The following is a 23,719-nucleotide window of genomic DNA, read 5'->3' as shown; positions in this document are numbered from 1 at the left end:
AATCAAAATCTTCATTAATTTCTTCGTACTTAGAGGGTTAGTCTTCATTGATTGAATAAAACATTAGTTCGTCAATTTCACATCTAAGTCATCAATTTTACATATGTGTTACGATTGTCTCCTCTCAAAGAACGTTTGAAGATTCTAAGTTATTTACCTTACATGGCAGCTTGCAAAATCTCTTTTCATCGAAGAGCTTAGTGAACATATCAGCCAATTGTTCTTCAGTCTTCATGTGGTCAATGAAGATGTCGCCCTTCAACACATGATCGCAAAGAGAATGATGATGAATCCGAATGTGCTTGGTCTTCGAGTGCTCAACTAGGTTGTGAGCAATCTTGATAGCACTCTCGTTGTCGCGGTAGAGAGGCGTATTCTTCATGTTGATATCGTAGTCCTTGAGGGTTTGCTTCATCCACAGCAATTCAGCAGAACACGAACCAACAATAATGTACTCAGCTTCAGAAGTAGAAAGTGACATGCAGTCCTGCTTCTTCAAGGACCAATAGACTAAGGATCGTTCGAGGAAATGGCATGTGCCTGATGTTGACTTGTGGTCCACGCAATAAATAGCATAGTTAGAGTCAGAATATCCAACGAGATGAAGATTTGAGCCCTTGGGGTACCATAATCCAAGCGTTGGTGTGTGAGCTAGATAATAAAGAATGTGCTACACAGCCTTATGTGTGAGCCCTTCGGTGTTGCATGGAAATGGGCACACATGCAAACACTAAGCATGATATCTGGCCTAGATGCACATAGGAACAATAAAGATCCAATCATGGAGCGAAATACCTTCTAATCCAAATCTTTACCATTTTCATCAGTGCACAGGTGGCCATTTGTGGGCATAGGAGTCTTGGTGCCTTTACAATCTTGCATGCCTAATTACTTCATGACATCCTTGAGATATTTCTCTTGAGAGATGAAGATGACATTGCATTGTTGACAAATTTGAAGGCGTAAGAAGAATTTCAACTCCCCCATCATAGACATGTGATATTCTTCACTCATCATGTAGCCCAACTCGTCACTGTAAAGTTTGTCAGTACAGCCAAACATAATATCATCAACATATATTTGACACATGAATAATTCATTGTCATGGGATTTTGTGAAAAGACTTGGGTCGAGTAAATAGGGTTTGAAGCCTTTATTCATGAGGAAATCCTTCAGAGTGTCATACCATGCCCGAGGGGCCTGCTTAAAGCCATAGAGGGACTTGTTGAGTTTGATGATTTTGTCTGGATGTTTAGGGTCTTCAAAACCTGGGGGTTGAGAAGCATATACTTCTTCCTCAATCTTACCATTGAGGAATGCACTTTTCACATCCATTTTATATAAGATGATATTGTGATGGTTAGGATAAGCATACGAATAGCTTCAATGCCAAAGACGGTTTTTCCGGGATTTTAATTTCCCATAAAAATGACCCTTGTGCATACCAGCCCTAGGAATAATGTTAGATGGTGCACAACCCCTTGATACAAATATCCAAGAAATTACAAGATTTGAAGTACAAGACTATGACGGTCTATGGAGTACAACAAAAAGGTTTCTAGTGGTTGATGGTGGAAGCGGTTCGGGGATCTCCAGCGTCTATGGGACTCCATTTCCCACAGGAACAGCTGACGTAGATAATTCCTATCTCACGTGGCTGCTGTCTTTGATGCCTAGGTTCTGGGGCTATCATCGGGATGCTCCTCTCCAAACACGTAATTTGGCCTAGACAATAGCCAGGCACAAGCCAGTGAGTACTTTGAATGTACTCGCAAACATCATCAAAATAGACATAAATTAGCAGGTGATTATTATGCACTTGAAATAATTCCATGATATTACATTAGTCATAAACCAACTTTTTAAGTGCAAATAAGCATGTAATTTATCCATACTGAGAATTTAATAAGCAGTCGTTACATGAAATCACACCACTACAATTTAGCATAATGATAACGTTCATTAACCCTAGCAAGAAACACACAACTAATACTATGTCCACGTTCAGAATGCTTGCCATGAGTGTGTAGAAAGGCAGGGTGCACTTCAAAAAATTGGAAGTTTTAAATCTTCCCTCCAATTCCTATTTGAAAAATGGTCAAATCAACATACAATTCAAACAATACTAAAAGTTTTTTGACGATTTTTGAAATAAATCTTATAATAAACTAGAGAAAATTTGTAGAAGGTGAGAAAATGAATCAACTCATTTGTAGTCGTATTTAAAAATATATGAGCAGTCAAGGTTGGGTCAAACTTTGGTTTTAAATAAATCAGAAAAAGAAACACGCTTCGTCTTAGAGTATGCCTTTAGTCAATAGGAAACATACCTGACGGCTCAGAATCTTTTAGACTAGGAAAACATACTCCAATTAGTACGCGTCCTCAAAGAGAAAGCGCACTCAACACGGTGTGCCAATAACGAGGGAGGCTGGCTCACCGATAGGTGGGCCAACCTGTCGGGTTCTTCTCTCTCCTAAGCTCGCGCATTGTCAGAGAGTAGAGGAGGATTCCGGCGACAATTTTCAGCAACACAGGGCACCAAACGTCGCGCTCTGGCTATGCACGTGCTCGGGGGAATGTTCTGCATCCATTTATGTATGTTAGGGCGCGACATAGCTCGAGGGTGAGCATCCCTTCCTCCATGGCGAAGGGAAGCTTCGGGCAAAACTTGGGTTGTGCGCACCGCGGATCCCAGGCGCAATCGGTGGATGGAATAGGTCCCTCGGGTAACCTTGGAGCTAGTGGTGAAGAAAATTGGCAAGGTTGGGCTCTGGTTTGCTCAAATTTTACCACATGACGACAGCGGGTGAAGTTGTCGGCAGTGGGGAAGGAGGTAGCTCGGTCAAATTGGAGGGAAACGGAGTCTCCTTTGGTTGTGCAGAGAGGGCGGTGGTGTCTAGAAGTGCTCGGGGTTTTCCCTTTTATAGCCTACGAGGTCAGTTCGGAAGTAGATGGCGATAAGATCGCCAACCGACCACTTCTGTTGCTGCAGGGGGACATGGCAATGAAGGATGTGGTTGAGAGGGTCATCGCTGGTGGCTGAGCTAGCGAACGGAAGAGTACTAGTCGCAGGGGGCGAGCTAGCGAGCAGCTGTGGCTCTGGCGGTGATGCGTTGCCGAGGCAGACGCTGCCGGCGTCAGCGGCCAGTACTGCTTCATGCGACTTAGGTGTGCAGCGAGGGGGACAGCAGTGCTAACAGGCAAGGGTTGCATGCTGCCACTATGGGAGGGATCACGGGTGCATGCAGGTGGGTGCGGTGACGCTCTGAACCGCACGTGCAAAACACACGCTCTGGGCGTGCTCTGGGCACGCATGTGACATGCGCAGCGAAATGTCCGGCACTCCACAGGATTCAACTGCCCTTGGGGATTTGCACGGGTAGGTTTAGGGGCAAGGCCAAACTATAAGACATATTGGTTTGGGCACTAGGGAAAATCCACAATGTAAAGTCAAAACTATGTCAATTCTGTCTATGCACTCAGGGTGTTCGATAGTATGCTAATGGCATCTACGTGGCCCTGCTGGCCCCCAAAATTTCTAGAACATGGTCTCCTTGGTTGCTAAGAATGATGGCAAGGTTAGTTTTTGAAAAGCAGAATCTTGTTAGTGCAATTTTTATGAAAGGTCAGTTCTAGAAGAAACTAAGTGGGATTATTGCATGTGCTCAAACTATGTCAATGGAGTTGATCTCTTGGACTTAAGAGTTTGGTAGGGTCTACTACAAGTTGTACAAATATCAAGGGGTTTGGGGCAATATAAAGTAGGGTTGCGGTGCAAACTCCTAAACTGGTCCAAAACAAAGAAGATGATGGGGTTCTCAAAATTTTCAAAGGACCAAAGTGGATTTTTACGCAAAAGTGATCTGCATGCATCCCTCGACATCTCCTATTTTTTGTTGAATTTTTGAAAGAGTAGATCCAGTGGTTGTAGTTCAAAACAAGAACTGGACCAAAATAGGAAAGAAGATGGTATGCTCAAATTTTCTAAAAAAACTTGGTTAGGTTTTTGTAAAAAAGTGATCGAGGGATCTCACAGGACATCTACATTTTTTGTGGAATTTTTGAAATAGTATATCAGATGGTTTCTTTGTAGATGAGGTCCTCAAAAGAACTAAAAAGCCATTTTCGAAGGAGGGAAACTTGGAAAAAAAATATAGAAATGTTCCCACTGAATTTGTCAAATGAAATGAAAATATTTTGAAAGCAAGCACTCAAGTCCCACAATATTTTTCAATAACTTCTACTTGGAGGGAAAAATTTAAAGAACACACGTTTGGACAGGTTCTGAAATCACAAAAAATCCAAAAATTAAAAATTTAAAACATCATGGCAAAAAAATAATTAATTAAAACCTTATTAATTTTTTCGGGTGTTACATTCAAGTCTAGCAACAAGTGCAAAAGTTTCATCAAAGTCAATTCCCTTAACCTGGCTGTAGCCCTGTACTATAAGATGAGCCTTATTCCTCACCACTTGACCATTTTCATCTTGCTTGTTGTGGTAGATCCACTTGGTACCGATGATGTTGTGCTTGCGACGATCGGGCCGCTTGAGAAGTTCCCACACGTTGTTGAGCTTGAATTGATGCAATTCCTCTTACATTGCTTGAGTCCACTAAGGCTCCATAAATGCTTCATCAACTTTGGCAGGCTCTGTGATAGAGACGAAAGCAAAGTGCACACAAAAGTTAGTCAAATGTGAAGCTTTCGAGAATGTGAGGGGACCTGGTGCATTGATGTCTGATACTTCTCCACCGTATCTAATTTTCGTAATGCTTTTGCTCTTGTTTTGGACTCTAATTTGTATGATTTGGATGAAACTAACCCGGACTGGCGTTGTTTTCAGCATAACTACCATGGTGTTGTTTTGTGTAAAAATAAAAGTTCTCGGAATGGAATGAAATTTTTGGAGATTTTTCTGGAATATATAAAAAATACAGGAACCAAGATCCACCGAAGGGGAGGCCACAATAGCCCACTAGACACCAAGGCACGGCAGCCCCCTCTCACGCGACCTCGTGTCTAGTGGGGCCCACTAGCTCCGCTGACCCTAATTCCAGTGCTATAAATTCCTACTTTTAGAAGAAGAAAAAACAGAGAGGAAGTTTCATCGTGTTTCACGATATGGAGCCGTTGCCAGCTCCTGTTCTTCATCGGGAGGCCTAACCCGGAGTCCATTTGGGGCTCGAGAGAGGGTAATCTTTGGTCTTCGTCATCACCAACCCTCCTCCATCGCCAATTCCATGATACTCTCCGCCGGGAGTGAGTTATACCTTCGTAGGTTTGCTTGTCGGTGAAGAGCTGGATGAGATTCATCATTTAATCGAGTTACTATTGTTGCTGCTGTTGTTAAAACTTCTATAAAACTGTTATCACTGTTACCGTTACTACTGCTACTGTTACCACTGCTATCAAAACTATCATATTACTGTGCTACTAATCACTGTGTTGCAGATACTAAAGCTCCAAGTGTGGTTGAATTTACAACTCGGTTGCTAATACCTGCAAATATTATTTGGATCCCCTTGTGTTGAATCTATAAATTTGGGTTGAATACTCTACCCTCCAAAACCATCACAATCCCATATACTTGTGGGTTATCAAGAACGTTTTCTAGCACTGTTCCTGGGGAGCATGGCTATATTTGCTGAGTCAATTAGGATATTTATTTATTGATCACTATGAAGAATCTGAAAGATCCAAGAACCAAGATCGTTCCCTCTAAGATGAGGGGATGTAAGCAACTACCATCTAGCTCTGCACTTGATTCATCCTCTGTTTTCAGTAGACTTGCAACACCACCACCACATGCTATTAATCATGATATGTCACAAGTAATTGATGATGCTACCTATACTATGAATGATGCTTATGATGATGCTAGTACCTTGCTTGATGATAGTGGGCCACAAGGTGAATTTCTTGATGAACAACTTGCTAGAGCTAAAGAAATTGAGCATGCTTAAATTGATGATACTATTGAAACTGATGAAGTCCTTGATACTGAAAATATTAAAATACCTTTTAGCCATGACTATCCTAGAACTCAAATGCTTGAAATACATGAAGGTTGTGTTATGGATGAAGAAATTGCTAGAGACTTTCTTGCTTGTAAGGATAGAGAAGATCTTAAGAAACTACTATGCAAGTTGAAACAAAAATACTTGAATGCTAGAATGAAATATGATCCTAAATTTGCTACTTCACCTATCTTTGTTACCGATAAGGATTATGAATTATCTGTCGACACAAAGATAATTACTTTGGTTGAGTATGATCCTTTTCATGGCTATGAAAATGAAACTTTTGTGGCGGATCTCACTAAGCTAAATGATATAGCCACCCTATTTACTAATGATGAGAAAATTCGCTACTACTATATCCTCAAATTATTTCCGTTCTCATTAAAGGGTGATGCTAAGATTTGATATAATACTCCTGCTCCTGGTTGTGTGTGTAGTCCCCTAGGATATGATCTACTACTTCTGTGAAAAATAATTTCCTGCACATAAGAAACAAGCTGCCTTATAGGAAATATTTAACTTTGTGCAAATTGAAGAAGAGAGTCTCCCACAAGCTTGGGGAGGCTTGTCTAATTACTTAATGCCTTGATTGATCATCCTCTTAAGAAAAATGAAATACTTGATTTATTTTATAATGGACTAACCGATGCTTCTAGGGACCACCTAGATAGATGTGTTGGTTTTGTTTTTAGGGAACAAACTATCGAACAACCTGAGGAATTATTGACTAATATATTGAAGAATTATGATGAATGGACACTTCCTGAACCACCACCTAATCCCACTCCAAAGAAGATAGGTATCTTATTCCTTAGTCCTGAAACTATGCAAGAGGCAAAGAAATGTATGAAGGAAAAGGGCAGTAAAGTTGAAGATGTTAAGAACGTACCACCTATCAAAGAAATCCATGGTGGAGGTAAATTATCTTCTAAAGTTTGATCAAGGTGACATCCCTTACAATTAACATCCTAGTCAATGTTTATATGTCTTTGATAATTATATTCTAAAGCAAGATCATTTCAATTCCTATGTCATGAAACAATTGAAACAAAACTCAGATATGATTGCTCGCTTAAGTAACCTGTTATTTAGAATCACCAATGATGTAAGAGGTGTAGGAAAACATGCTTCTATGGTTCAAACCCAAATATAACAAGTCTAACTCCCAATGTGAGATACTTCATGAAATGACTAATAATATGAATGATCATCCTGCTAGAGTAATGACTTGAGGGGGAACAATGACTCAAGATCCACTATATCAGAAGGTCATCCTAAAAGAACTGAACAAGATTCACAAAGAATTAATATTGATGCACCTAGTCCTTCTAGGAAGAAAACAAAAAAGAAAAATGGTAGGACCTTGCATACTTCTAGTGAACCTGAAGTAGGAAAACCTTCTGCCAATGCTAATGATATCTCTATCTGTGATGCTGAAACTCAATCTGGTAGTGAGCATTCACCTAGAGATAATGAAAATGATAATGATGATGAGATAGAACCTGTGTGTTGATCTTGATAACCGACAACCTATGAATAAAAGTTATGATAAAATGGATTTTGTTGCTAGAAAGCATGGTAAAGAAAGAGAGCCATGGGTTCAAAACCCCATGACATACCCACCTAAACCAACTAAGAAAAAAGATGAAGAATTTCAGCGCTTTCCTAACATGCTTGGGTCGGTCTTTTTGTGTAATCTTTTAAAGATGGCCTATTATGCTAAGAACATGAAAGACATCATCACTAATAAAAGAAAAATACCTCAAGCTGAAATCTCTATCATGCTTGCTAATTATACTTTTAAGGATGGAGTACCTAAAAAACTAGGAGATCACTATGGGAATCAGGTAATTTGATGTCTATTAAGATATTTGCCATCATCTTTTCATCGTGGATGATGGCAAAGACCACTTTTGTCATCAGCTGCTCACGACAAAGAATGACGGACGACATAAACATATTTTGTCGTCTATAATAAAAACTGCAGACCGCAAAAATATTTTGCCGGCTCTCAAAATGAATGGATGATGGCACAGACATAATTTGCCATCTATAATAAAAACTTATGACGGCAAAGATGTATTTTCCGTCGGTAATAAAAACTCAAGACGACAAAGAATAAGCACATCACACGGATCGATCATGCGGGTTGACGACATGGCAAGATCTGAGACACACAAACTCACCCCATCCCACCACGCACATACATGGGTGGAAAAATATTTTGTTGTCTACAAAAGTAAACAGATGACGACAAAGACATAATTCGCCATCTATAAAAAAGTGGCAGACGGCAAAGCCTGTTTTTGTCGTGTGTGAAAAAATTGCATAGGGCAAAGCGTGTCTCTGTCGTGTGTGATATTTCCAGGAAGGCAGCAAAGAGAAAGCAAACCACGCAGATCGATCCCATGGATCGATGACGTGGTGGCTGACGTCAGCTGTGCTTCCCTGGCAATGGCTCCAGAAAAGGGTTGATCCTGCAATCTCTAGTGTTATCTAGACGAATGCTTATGAAAACGAACCTCCTCCTGCAACGGCACCAGAAGAATGCTGCTAGCACTCCCCGGCAATGAAACTGGAAGAATGTTGTTGATGGCCCACCAGCGCGTGGGTTCGCAACAGTTTTCGAGGGTAGAGTATTCGACCCAAATTTGTAGATCGCCCGAAGGAGGCGAGAGGATACTCTAGAGTATTAGCAGCTGAATTTGTCGGATTCAACCACACCTGAAAGATTAGTATCTGCAAGCACAGTAGTAACAGCAAAGTAATATGATAACAACGGTGTCAGAAATAATCTGTTGACGGCAGACTATTCCTAACAATTGTACCAATGGCGCTTCTGTTGTCGCGTTGACGGAAGTTGTCAATTACCATCAACGGTCTAGCGAACCAACAGTGTAGCAGGTAGTAGCAGTGTAACGAGCAATAGAAGTGGCAAGGAACAGAAGTAGTGACAGCAGTAGGAAGTAGCAACAGTAGCAAGCGACAGTAATAGCAACAGTAGGAGCAGAGCAAAACAAGTAACAGCAGTAGCAATAGTAGTAGCAGCAGCAGCAGAGCAAGACAAGTAACAGCAGTAGCAACAGTAGTAGCAGCAGTAGAGCAAGACCTGTAACTACAGTAAGACAAACTGATAGGTAATGGGTCGGTGATTTGTTTGGATGATATTCATCATGCAACACCTATAACACGGAGAGATAAGTGGCTAGCTCCCGTTCGTCAATGTGATGTAGGCATGCATTCTGTGTGTCGTCATACGTGCTTAGGGAAAAGAACTTGCATGACATCTATTGTTCATCCCTCCCATGGCAGCGGGGTCCAAAAGGAAACTACGGGATATTAAGGTTCTCCTTTTAATAAAGAACCAGACCAATGCATTAGCACTTGGTGAACACATGAACTCCTCAAACTATGATCATCACCGGGAGTGGTTCCGGTTATTGTCACTCCGGGGTTGCCGGATCATAACACATAGTAGGTAACTACAACTTGCAAGATCGGATCTCAAACACACATATATTGGTGACAACATAATAATTTCAGATCTGAAATCATGGCACTCACGCCCTAGTGACAAGCATTAAGCATGGAAAAGTAGTAGCAACATCAAATCTCAGAACATATTGGATACTAGGGATCAATCCCCATCAAAACTAACTCGATTACATGATAGATCTCATCCTACTCATCACCGCCCAGCGAGCCTACGAATAGATTACTCACGAACGACGAAGAGCTTCATGGAATTGGAGAGGGAAGAAGGTTGATGATGACGATGGCGATGATTTCCCCTCTCCGGAGCCCAAGACGGACTCCAGATCTGCCCTCCAGATGAAGAACAGGAGGTGGCGGCGCCTCCATATCGAAAACGCGACGAAAACTTCTCTTTTTATTTTTTTGGGATGAAAGACAACTCATACAGCTGGAGTTGGGGGCGGCAGGTGCCTATGGGCCCCACAAGCCTGCACACCGCCACCAGGGGGTGGTGGCGGAGCACGGGCTTGTGGCCCACTGGCCCACCGCCTGAGGTGGAACTTGGCACACGTATTTTTGATAATTTCCAAAACTGCTCCCCGTAAATTTTGAGGACGTTTGGAGAACTTTGATTTTTGCACAAAAATAACACCAAGGCAATTCTACTGAAAATAGCGTCAGTCCAGGTTAGTTCCATTCAAATCATGCAAATTATAGTCCAAAACAAGGGCAAAAGAGTTTGGAAAAGTAGATACGTTGGAGACGTATCAACTCCCCCAAGCTTAAAACCTTGCTTGTCCTCAAGCAACTCAGTTGACAAACTGAGAGAGAAAGAAAAACATTGACAAACTTTTTTGATCTTGTTGTTGCAACTATGTCTAACTCATAACCAGAATTTCAGCAAGATCACAAGTTAACCACATAAGCAAATGACACAAAGGTCTCACGGTAAACTAATATCAATGGCATAATCAGCTAACGAGCAAATAATAATGAGTTTCAAATACCAACACTTCAATCAAAGCAAGCATGAGGCAATATGAATAGGTGGTATCTCGCTAGCTCTTTCTGAGACCGCAAAACATAAATGCAGAGCACTTTCAAAGATCAAGGGCTGACTAAACATTGTAATTCATAGAAACGAAAGATCCAGTCATAGTCATACTCAATATCAATCAAAAGCAAAGCATAAAAATGACAGAGGTGCTCTCTAATTGGTGCTTATATAAGAGGAGGATGACTCGGCAGGAAAAATAAATAGACAGGCCCTTCGCAGAGGGAAGCATTGATTTGCAGAGGTGCCAGAGCTCAAGCTTTGAAAACAGAGATAATAATTTTGGGTGGCATGCTTTCATTGTCAACGCAATGACCAAGAGTTCTCAATGTCTTCCATGCTACTCATGCTATAGGCGGTTCCCAAACAGAAAAGTAAAGTTTTAACTCCCCCACCACCAATCAATCACACTCCACGGCTAGCCGAATCCTTGGGTACCGTCCATACTAACATCAATCCGGGGGGAGTCTTGTTTTACAGTTATGCTTTCGATTTAAGCATAGAACTGGGCATCCCAAATACCGGCCCCTTTCTCGTGAAGGACTATGAATAAACACATGTCGAGGATAACACTCCTAGCATGGAAGATACCAATAGCCCTCTGTCACCACATGAGCGGTTCGGGCATGCAAAACATATTATTTCTTGAAGGTTTAGAGAATGGCAGATGCAAATTTACTTGGAACGGCAGGTAGATACCGCAAATAGGTAGGTATGGTGGACTCTCATGGAAAAACTTTTGGGTTTATGGAAGTGGATGCACAAGCAGTATTCCCGCTTAGTACAAGTGAATGCTAGCAAAAGACTGGGAAGCGACCAATTAGAGAGCGACAACAGTCATCAAGATACAATGAGTTCGACTAACATTAAATGCAAGCATGAACATGATATAAATCACCATGAGCACGAACATCATAGAGGCTATGTTGATTTTGTTTCAACTACTTGCATGAACATGTGCCAAGTCAAGCCACTTGAAACATTCAAAGTAGAATACCATCCTATCATACTACATCATAGTCATCTCAAAATCTATGTTGGCAATCAAGACAAACCATTATAAGCTCTCAGCTAAATAGGCATGGCATCAGAAACTATGATCTCTAAGTTGTCATTGCAAACATGGTTCTCTCACAACAAAGCTAAATCTGGGTCGACAAGCTAGTCATATTTACAAAAACAAAATGGATAGAGTTCATACCAGCTTTTCAGTCTCAGTCACTTCATCATATATCATCATTGTTGCCTTTCGTTTGCACGATCGAACGATGTGAACAATAATAATCGTGCTCGTGCATTGGACTAAGCTGAATGTGCAGGCAAACACAAAGGAGAAGACAAAATAATATGGCTCTTTGAAAGCTAATCAGGTAAGCATGTAAGAACCACTAAGCATTGTAACGAATATCTTCTACCTTGACACAAAGAAAAAGAAAGCTATTTACACGGGAAAGCTCCCAACAAGCAAAAGAAGAAAGAAAAATCTTTTTGGGTTTTCTCAAAAGGACACAAAACAAGAAAACAAGAAAACGAGAAGTAAATAGCATGGATAGTATAGTGGCAAAGTGTAAACACCGGCTAACAAAGTGAAAGCATAAGCATGAATGTAAAGTCGGTGAGAACACGTACTGCCCAAAGCTTAGGCTTTTGGCCTAGCTTGGTCTACTCCCAAGGATGATCCTGGCGAAACCCAAAGTCATAATGGGTGTTATACGGGAGTGCTGCAGCCACTGCCTGAATAGCTGCCTCACGAAGTCGAGCAGCCGTCGCCTCCCTCTCATACTCCTCAGCCTCTCCTATGGTTATGTAGTATCTTTGTTTAACCTGAAAGTCAAAGAAAGCAGGAGCAGGAAGGGTAATATGGAAAACACGATGCCGGTTAAATATCAAGCGGTATAGGAGGGATCCATGATCTCTCTCAAGGAACTGGTAGCGTGTTAGAGCGACACGATCAAGGTAGGCTGTATGGAGAGGAGGGTCTTCTGGACAGATGGATACCCCAAGAAAATTTGCTAAGCGTGTAGCATAAACTCCACCAAAGAAATCCCCCTCACTGGCATTTTTATTCAGCCTCCTCGCTATAATGGCTCCCATATTGAAGCTCCTATCACCTGTTACTGCGATCTTAAGGATACTAAGGTTGGAAGCGCAAAGGTGACAATGTGCACCCTTGCCGTTAATGCACCTACCTATGAAGAGGGTAAGGTAATGCAAGGCAGGGAAATGGATGCTTTCTATGGTGGCTTGCGTGATATCTCTGGTTTCTCCCATAGTAATATTGGAGACAAAGTCTCTGACCGAACACTTAGGAGGATCAATAACACTGCCTCCATCGGGTATCTTGCAAATCCTATTGAAATCCTCCAGACCCACGGTATAGGATTTATCGTATAGATCAAACAGTATGGATGATTCATGCCCAGCTAAAAATTGAAATCTACGCACTAAAGAGGCAGTGAGCATAGCATACTGTTCACATTTATCTGAGAGGAATTCTTCTAACCCGGCATTGCGGACAAGTGCGTCGAACTCATCCTTGAATCTTGCTTCGATCATGAACTCATCGGAAGGCCATTCACATGGTTGAACCGGTGCATCCCTTAGTTGAAAAGGTTCGGGCTCCCGAAAGGAGAGACGAGGACCCTTCTTACTTGAGGAACCACCATGAAACTTCCTCCTGAACATAATTTCCTTTTGCTGAAATTTTTGAAGTTCAAGAGAAAAGTGAATGAGGACCAACCATACCTTGTAGCAACTACTCCTACTAGTGCCTAGAGACCGTATCACGCGCTAAAACTACTTGGGACCAGCTAAAATCAACCTTTCAAGCTCAAGAACAGGATCACCAAGGTAGCTAGAATTCCCGAAGGATAAAGCACTAGAGCAAAAACTAATTGGTCCAATGGAGAAGTCACTTACCAAGGAGTAATTTCCTGAAAACAGTTCGGAGAATGGTACTTTGAGCAAGGAGATCAAAAATCACAGCCAAATGAGCAAGAACACAGGTATGAGCTACGAAACAATTTTTTCTGGAGGTGGAAGAAGAGGATGAGAGCTGGAATGAGTGGAGGGGGTGCCTGTGGGCTCCACAAGCTTGCACCCCGCCACTAGGGGGATAGGTGGTGGTGGAGGGGCTTGTGGCCCACTGGTCAGGCCCCCTGACCAGCTCTCAGGCCCAGAATTTTTCAAAAATTCCAGAAAAAATCATACTAAATTTTCAGGACCATCGGAAAACTTTTATTTTCGAGGTATTTTTCTCCGGGACGCTAAAACAGAAAACAGGAAAAACTAAACTAATTCTATCATTTTTCTTCTAAGCAACAGAAAAGTAAAACTCAAAATAGAGGTATGTGACTCTCTGATTCATCCGTCTCATGGTCATCGGAAGAAATTCGTCAATGGGGTTGATCAAGTCCTTATGACAAAACCTTCTCGAATTGCAAGAGAGAATAGAAAATTTTCGAATAGCCACTAAGTCACCTCAATGGGGATATGAATCTCCCCAACAAGCAAATCGTACTTCAACTTGACACGAGGAATAGGGCATTCAAAGCTCCCAATGAGAATCGATGAAGTCTTTTCGATAGCACTGATGCAATGTACTGGATATCGTTTCTTCGGAAAGTGCACTGTATGCTCATTATCGTTGACATGGAAAGTGACATTGCCTTTGTTGCAGTCTATAACAGCCTCTGCAGTGTTTAAAAAGGGTCTTCCGAGGATAATAGTCATGGCATCGTCCTCAGGAATATCCAAGATAACAAAGTCTGTTAAGATAGTGGTATTAGCAACCACAAAAGGCACATCCTCGCAAATGCCGATAGGGAAAGCAGTTGATTTATCGGCCATTTGCAGAGAAATTTCAGTGGGTGTCAACTTATCCAACTCAAGTCTACGATAAAGAGAGAGCGGCATAACACTAACACCGGCTCCAAGGTCACATAAGGCAGTTCTTACGTAGTTTCCTTTAATAGAGCAAGGTATAGTGGGCACTCCGGGATCACCAAGTTTCTTAGGAGTTCCACCTTTGAAAGTGTAATTGGCAAGCTTGGTGGAGATCTCAAGATCTGGTATCTTCCGTTTATTAGTCACGATATCTTTCATGTACTTGGCATACGGAGACATCTTGAGCATATCAATTAACCGCATCTACAGAAAGACGGGTCTTATCATCTCAACGAAGCGCTCAAAATCCTCATCATCCTTTTTCTTGGATGGCTTAGGAGGAAAGGGCATAGGTCTCTAAACCCATGGCTCTCTTTCTTTACCATGCTTCCTAGCAGTAAAGTCATTCTTGTCGTATCTCTTAGGTTGTGGATTATCAGGATTAACCGTAGGTTCAATCTCCACATCCTCATCATTGCTAGGTTGAGCATTATTATGAACATCACTGTCCACATTGTCACCAGGTTCATGTTCATCACCTGATTGTGTTTCTGCATCAGACGCAGAGATATCATTAGGTTCTTCAAGTGTGACAGTATTTGGTGAACTAGCGTGCAGGTTTCTATCATCCTTCTTCTTCTCCTTAGGATGACTAGGTGTATCAGCATTGATTCCTTGAGAATCTTGATCAATTCTCTTAGGATGACCTTCAGGATACAAAGGTTCCTGAGTCATTTTGCCTCCTCTAGTAATGACTCTGACAGAGTTGTCATTCAATTCATTGAGCAGGTCATTCTGAGCTTTAAGTCCTTGTTCTACCTGAGTAGTAATCATAGAGGCATGTTTACTCAGAAGCTTTAGAGCATTGACATTTCTGTCTACACAAGCACTTAAATGGCTAAGCATACGAGTACTTTGTTCCAAATGTCTGCTAACATAATCATTGAAACTCTGTTGTTTGGCAACAAAGTTATCAAATTCATCAAAGCATAGGCTAGCAGGTTTATCAAAAGGAATATCACTCTCGTCAAACCTACGCAGAGAATTCACTTCTACTACCTGTATTGGGTTATCGAGACCGTGGATCTCTTTGATAGGTGGTAGATTTTTGACATCTTAAGATTTAATGCCTTTCTCTTGCATAGATTTCTTGGCTTCTTGCATATCTTCGGGACTGAGGAATAGAATACCTCTTTTCTTAGGAGTTGGCTTAGGAGGTGGTTCGGGAATAGTCCAAGCATTATCGTTGATCAAGAGGTTATTCAGTAGAGTCTCAACTTGTTCTACAATTCGTTCCCTAAAAACACAACTCGCACAACTATCTAGGTAGTCTCTGGAGGCATCGGTAAGTCTGTAATAGAGGATATCAAGTATCTCGTTCTTCTTGAGAGGGTGATCAGGCAAAGCATTCTATAGCTGGACGAGCCTCCCCCAAGCTTGTGGAAGACTCTCTTCTTGGAGTTGAGCAAAGTTGTATATTTCCTGCAAGGCAGCTTTCTTCTTATGGGAAGGGAAATATTTCTCACAGAAGTAATAGATCATCTCTTGGGGACTACGCATACATCCAGGAGCAAGAGAGGTGAACCAGGCTTTAGCATCATCCTTTAGAGAGAAAGGAAACAGCCTAAGGATATAGTAGTGGCGGATCTTCTCCTCATTAGTGAAAAGGTTGGCTATTTCGGATAGTTTGGCAAGATGGGCTATGACTGTGTCAGACTCATAACCGTGAAAAGGATCAGATTCGACTAGAGAGATTATCTCAGGGTCGACAGAGAATTCATAATCCTTATCGGTGACAAAGATAGGCAAAGTGGCAAACTTCGGATCATTTTTCATCCTAACTTCCCGAGATTTTTCCTTCCACTTGAGAATTAATTTCTCAGTGTCATAGGCATCCTTACACGCAAGAAAATCCTCAGCTATCTCTCCCTGCATAACGTAACCCTCAGGTATATCAGGCAATTCATATCTAGGAGAGCGAGATCTAGCAGGAGCAAAAGCAGGTTCTATCTCAATAGTATCGGTAGTTTCAGAAGCATCACGAGCATTGGCAGTAACTCTAGCAATGTCAAGCATATTATCAAGCATAGCATCTCTAGCAGCATCAAGCATAGTATCATCAGGCAAAATAGCATCTCTAGCATCATCAGGCAAAGCAGTATCAAGCATAGCATCTCTAGCAGTATCACAAGCATCATCAAGCACAGGCGACGAATCAAGATTTCTAACAGGAGGTGAAGTCGCAAACTTACTCATAACTAAAGGTGAATCAAGTGCAGAGCTAGATGGAAATTCCTTACCTCCCCTCGTAGTTGAGGGCAAGACTTTGGTCTTTGGATCCTTCAGATTCTTCATAGTGATCAGCAGATATAAATCCCAAGTGACTCAAAGAATATAGCAATACCTCCCCGGCAACAGCGCCAGAAAAATGCTGACATCAGCTGTGCTTCCCTGGTAATGGCTCGAGAAAAGGGTTGATCCTGCAATCTCTAGTGTTAGCTAGACGAATCCTTATGACAACGAACCTTCTCCTGCAACGGCACCAGAAGAATGCTGCTAGCACTCCCCGGCAATGAAACTGGAAGAATGTTGTTGATGGCCCACCAGCGCGTGGGTTCGCAGCAGTTTTCGAGGGTAGAGTATTCGACCCAAATTTGTAGATCGCCTGAAGGAGGTGAGAGGATACTCTCGAGTATTAGCAGCTGAATTTGTCGGATTCAACCACACCTGAAAGATTAGTATTTGCAAGCACAGTAGTAACAGCAAAGTAATATGATAACAACTGTGTCAGAAACAATCTGTTGACGGCAGACTATTCCTACAAATTGTATCAATGGCACTTCCGTTCCCGCGTTGACGGAAGTTGTCGATTCCCGTCAACGGTCTGGCGAACCAACAGTGTAGCAGGTAGTAGCAGTGTAACGAGCAATAGCAGTGGCAAGGAACAGCAGTAGTGATAGCAGTAGCAAGTAGCAACAGTAGCAAGCGACAGTAATAGAGACAGTAGAAGCAGAGCAAAACAAGTAACAACAGTAGCAATAGTAGTAGCAGCAGCAGCAGAGCAAGAAAAGTAACAGCAGTAGCAACAGTAGTAGCAGCAGCAGAGCAAGACAAGTAACTACAGTAGGACAAACTCGTAGGTAATGGGTCGGTGATTTGTTTGGATGATATTCATCATGCAACAGCTATAACACGGAGAGATAAGTGGCTAGCTCCCGTTCGTCAATATGATGTAGGCATGCATTCTGTGTGTCGTCATACGTGCTTAGGGAAAAGAACTTGCATGACATCTATTGTTCATCCCTCCCATGGCAGCAGGGTCCAAAAGGAAACTACGGGATATTAAGGTTCTCCTTTTAATAAAGTACCGGACCAACGCATTAGCACTTGGTGAACACATGAACTCCTCAAACTATGATCATCACCGGGAGTGGTTCCGGTTATTGTCACTCCGGGGTTGCCGGATCATAACACATAGTAGGTAACTACAACTTGCAAGATCGGATCTAAAACACACATATATTGGTGACAACATAATAATTTCAGATCTGAAATCATGGCACTCGGGCCCTAGTGACAAGCATTAAGCATGGCAAAGTAGTAGCAACATCAAATCTCAGAACATAGTGGATACTAGGGATCAATCCCCATCAAAACTAACTCGATTACATGATAGATCTCATCCTACTCATCACCGCCTAGCGAGCCTACGAATAGATTACTCACGAATGACGAAGAGCTTCATGGAATTGGAGAGGGAAGAAGGTTGATGATGACGGTGGTGATGATTTCCCCTCTCCGGAGCCCAAGACGGACTCCAGATCTGCCCTCGAGATGAAGAACAGGAGGTGGCGGCGCCTCCGTATCGTAAACGCGACGAAAACTTCTCTTTTATTTTTTCTGGGACGAAACACAACTTATAGAGCTGGAGTTGGGGGCGGCAGGTGCCTGTGAGCCCCACAAGCCTGCCCACCGCCACTAGGGGGTGGTGGCGGAGCAGGGGCTTGTGGCCCACTGGCCCACCCCCTGATGTGGAACTTGGCGCACGTATTTTTGATATTTTCCAAAACTTCTCCCCGTAAATTTTTAGGACGTTTGGAGAACTTTGATTTCTGCACAAAAATAACACCAAGGCAATTCTGCTGAAAACAGCGTCAGTCCAGGTTAGTTCCATTCAAATCATGCAAATTATAGTCCAAAACAAGGGCAAAAGAGTTTGGAAAAGTAGATATGTTGGATTTGTATGAGTGGCCCCTACCACCGGCGATCCACTCCATCCACTCAACCCGGCTGGCGCACCACACACTTCACCCAACCTTATCCTCTGCCCGCCCCTTTTCTCTCTCACATCCCATCCACCAGGCTCCACCAGACATCGTCGCGCGCACTCACCCCACTCCACCACACGCCGTCGCGCGCACCCACCCCACTCCACCACACGCTGCCACGCGCACCCACCTCTGCTCATGCTTGCCAGATCTTGCGTACGTCCGCGCCCATTGGAGCGCACCTCCGCTTGCTCCACCACGCGCCCCCCGCCTCCGCCCCGCGACATCCGAGGGCTGGAGCTTGCATCTGACCGCGCTACCTGCCACCGCTGGCCATCTTTGCTGCTGTCGGTTGATACGTCCATTTTGCATCATGCTTTCATGTTGATATTTATTGCTTTTTTGGGCTGTTATTTCACTTCACGGTGCAACACTTATGCCTTTTCTCTCTTATTTTGCAAGGTTTACAGGAAGAGGGAGAATGCCGGTAGCTAGAATTCTGGCCTGAAAAAGGAGCAAGTTTGATATGCCTATTCTGCGCAACTCCAAAAGCCGTGAAAATCAACATGGATTTTTTTGGGATTTAGAAAAACTACTGGGCAGAAGAAGTACCGGAAGGGGTGCCAGCAGGGGGCCACAAGCCTGCTAGGCGCGACCACCCCCCTGGCCGCGCCTAGGGGGCTTGTGGGCTCCCAGCTGGCCCTCTGGCTCCCCCCTTTTGCTACAAGAAGGGTTTCGGTCTGGAAAAAATCAAGAGGAGGCTTTTCGGAGGATTCGCCACCGCCATGAGGCAGAACTTGAGCAGAACCAATCTAGAGCTCCGGCAGGACGATCCTGCCGGGGAAACATCCCTCCCGGAGGGGGAAATCGTCGCCATCATCATCACCAACACTCCTCTCATCGGAGGGGACTCGTCACCATCAACATCTTCATCAGCACCATCTCATCTCCAAACCCTAGTTCATCTCTTGTAACCAATCTCCGTCTCGCGACTCCGATTGGTACTTGGAAGGTTGCTAGTAGTGTTAATTACTCTTTGTAGTTGATGCTAGTTGGATTACTTGGTGGAAGAGTTTATGTTCAGATCCTTGATGCTAATCATTACCTCTCTGGTCATGAATATGATTATGCTTTGTGAGTAGTTACTTTTGTTCCTGAGGACATGGGATAAGTCTTCCTATAAGTAGCCAAGTGAATTTGGAATTTGTTCGGTATTTTGATGTGTTGTATGTTGTTTTTCCTCTAGTGGTGTTATGTGAACGTCGACTACGTAACACTTCACCATTATTTGGGCCTAGAGGAAGGCATTGGGAAGTAGTAAGTAGATGATGGGTTGCTAGAGTGACAGAAGCTTAAACCCTAGTTTATGTGTTGCTTCGTAAGGGTTATTATGAATTCTCTGTTGATCCCGAGTTGATCACTTTGATTGAATCTGATCCTTTTCATGGTTATGAGTCTAAAATGGTTGTAGCACATCTTACTAAGCTGAATGATATAGCCACCATATTCACGAGTGAGGAAAAGATTCGCCATTACTATATCCTCAAGTTATTTCCTTTCTCGCTAAAGGGTGATGCTAAGACTTGGTTTACTTCTCTTGCTCCTGGTTGTGTGCATAGTCCCCAGGATATGATCTACTACTTCTCTGAGAAATATTTTCCTGCCCAAAAGAAACAAGCTGCCTTGCAGGATATATATAACTTTGTGCAAGATGAAGAAGAGAGTCTCCTAGAAGCTTGGGGGAGGCTTGTCCAGTTACTGAATGCTTTGCCTGATCACCCTCTTGGGAAAAATGAAATACTTGATATCTTTTATAATGGACTAACCGATGCTTCTAGGGACCACCTAGATAGTTCTGGTGGTTGTGTTTTCAGGGAACGAATTGTGGAACAAGCTGAAATTCTATTGAATAATATCTTGAGAAATGATAATGCTTGGACTATTCCCGAACCACCTCCGAAGCCAACTCCGAAGAAAAGAGGTATTCTATTCCTCATTCCTGAAGATATGCAAGAAGCCAAGAAATCTATGCAAGATAAAGGTATTAAATCTGAAGATGTTAAGAATCTACCACCTACCGAAGAGATCCATGGTCTTGATAACCCGACACAGGTAGTAGAGGTAAATTCTCTTCGTAGATTCAATGAGAGTGATATTCCTTTTGATAAACCTGCTAGCTTATTCTTAGATGAATTTGATAACTTTGTTGCCAAACAACAAAGTTTCAATGATTATGTTAGCACACAATTGGAACAGAATGGTCATATGCTTAGTCATTTAAGTGATTGTGTGGATAGAAATGTGAATGATCTTAAGCTTTTGAGTAAACATGCATCTATGGTCACTACTCAAGTAGAAGAAGTAGTTAAGGCTCAAAATGACTTGCTCAATGAGTTCAATGACAATTTTTTTAGTCGTCACTAGAGGTGGTAGAATGACTCAGGAACCTTTGTATCCTGAGGGCCATCCTAAGAGAATTGAACAAGATTCTCGAGGAGTTAGCACTGATGCACCTAGTCATCTTGGTATTAGGAAGAAAAAGAAAGATGATAGGAACTTGCATGCTAGCAAACCTGCTGCTGTTACACCTCAGAATCCAATAATATCTGTGTTTCTGATGCCGAAACACAATCTGGTGATGAACATGAGCCTAGTGATAATATCGATAGTGGTGTTCATGATGATGCTCAACCTAGTAATATTAGGATGTGGAGATTGAACCTAGTGTTGATCTTGATAACCCACAACCTAAGAACAAGAGATACGATAAGAACGACTTCATTGCTAGGAAGCATGGTAAAGAAAGAGAACCATGGGTTCAGAAACCTATGCCCTTTCCTCCCAAACCATCCAAGAAAAAGGATGATGAGGATTTTGAGCGCTTTGTTGAAATGATTAGACCTGTCTTTCTGCAAATGTGTTTGACAGATATGCTCAAAATGTCTCCTACGCTAAGTACATGAAAGATATTGTGACTAACAAAAGGAAGATACCTGAGGTTGAGATTTCCACCATGCTTGCCAATTACACCTTCAAGGGTGGAACTCCTAAGAAACTAGGTGATCCCGGAGTGCCCACTATACCTTGCTCCATTAAAGGGAACTATGTTAGAACTGCTTTATGCGATCTTGGAGCTGGTGTCAGTGTTATGCCTCTCTGTCTTTATCGTAGACTTGAATTGGATAAGTTGACACCACTGAAATGCCTTTGCAAATGGCCGACAAATCAACTGCTTTTCCTATCGGCATTTGCGAGGATGTGCCTGTTGTGGTTGCTAACGTTACTATCTTAACGGACTTTGTTATTCTGGATATTCCCGAGGACGATGCCATGGCGGTCATCCTTGGAAGACCCTTTTTAAACACTGCGGGGGCTGTTACTAATTGCAACAAAGGCAATGTCACTTTCCATGTTAATGGTAATGAGCACACGGTGCACTTTCCAAAGAAACAATATCGAGTACATTGCATCAATGCTATTGAAAGAACTTCATCAATTCTTATTGGGATCTTTGAATGCCCTATACCTACTGTCAAGATGAAGTAAGATTTACTTGTTGGGGATATGCACATCCCCGTTGAGGTAACCTAGTGACTATTCGAAAATTCTCCGGTTTTATGCAATTCAAAAAAAGTTTGTCAAGGAGACTTGATCAACCTCATTGACAGATTTCTTTTGAAGACCATGAGATGGATGAATCTAGGAGTCACAACCTTCTGTTCCGAAGTTTTACTTTCTGTTGTTTAGAAGAAAAATGATAGATTTAGCTTTATTTTCCTATTTTCTGCTTTTTGCGTCCCTTAGAAAAGTGTCCCGAAAATAAAAGTTGTTCAAATGCCCTGAAATTCAAGTATGATTTTTTCTAGAATTTTTGAAAAACTCTGAGACACAGAGCTAGTCAAGGGGATGCATCAGTGGGACACAAGCCCAGGAGGCGCGACCAGCCCCTGGTCACGCCTGGCACGCTTATGAGCCCCACGTGGCCCCCCTCCACTTATTCCAGCTCCCATCTCCTTCTCCTACCTCTAGAAAAAACCATTCCACAGCTCAAACCCATGTTCTTGCTCTTCCTGCTACATTTTTTGATCTCCTTGTGCAAAGCCCCATTTACCAAACTGTTTTGGGGGAATTGTTCCTTGGTATGTGACTCCTCCATTGGTCCAAATATTTTTTGCTCTAGTGCTTTATTCGTTGCATATTTTTGCTGCCTTGGTGACCCTGTTCTTGAGCTTGCATGCCAATTTTACTTGGTCCCAAGTAGTTTTGATGCATGATATGGCCTCTAGGCACTTGTAGGGGTAGTTTCTATGAGTTTTGTTGAGCCTTGTTCACTTTTATTTTGTGTCACTGAAAATTTCAGAAAAGGAAGATGTTCAGGAGAAACTATCATGGTGGTTCCTCAAGCAAAAGGGGTCCCCGTCTCTCGATTCGGGAGTCCGATCCTTACCAACCAAGGAACGCACAGGTACAACCATGTGAATGGCCTTCTGATGAATTCATGATTGATGCGGGTTTCAAAGACGAGTTTGATACATTTGTTCACAACGCCGGGCTCGAAGAATTCATCTCCAATAAATGTGAACAGTATACTACTCTCAGTGCCTCTTTTGTTCGTAGATTCAAATTTTCAGTTGGTCGTGATACATCCATACTGTTTGATCTTTATGACAAATCGTATACCATGGATTTAGAGGATTTTAATAGAATTTGCAAGATACCTGATTGGGGTAGTCTCAATGATCCTCCTAAGTCTATGGTTAGAGATTTTATCTCTAGTATAACTATTGGAGAAACTAGAGATATTACGCAGGCTGCCATGGGGAGCATTCATTTTCCGGCCTTACATTACTTTGCCCTCTTCATAGGTAGATGCATTTAGATTGAGAAAACAAAAAAATAGTTGTAAGTTTGCTTTCGAGCTTGCTTAGTGGTGTTCAAAAATAAAACCCAAAAAGATTTCCCGTTCTTCTTTTGCTTGTTGGGAGCTTTCCCGTGTAAATAGTTTTCTTTTTC

The sequence above is a fragment of the Hordeum vulgare genome, chromosome 3H (genome assembly GCF_904849725.1).
Source record: "Hordeum vulgare subsp. vulgare chromosome 3H, MorexV3_pseudomolecules_assembly, whole genome shotgun sequence".
In the NCBI taxonomy this organism is placed as follows: domain Eukaryota; kingdom Viridiplantae; phylum Streptophyta; class Magnoliopsida; order Poales; family Poaceae; genus Hordeum; species Hordeum vulgare.
This window is presented reverse-complemented; position numbering follows the sequence as displayed.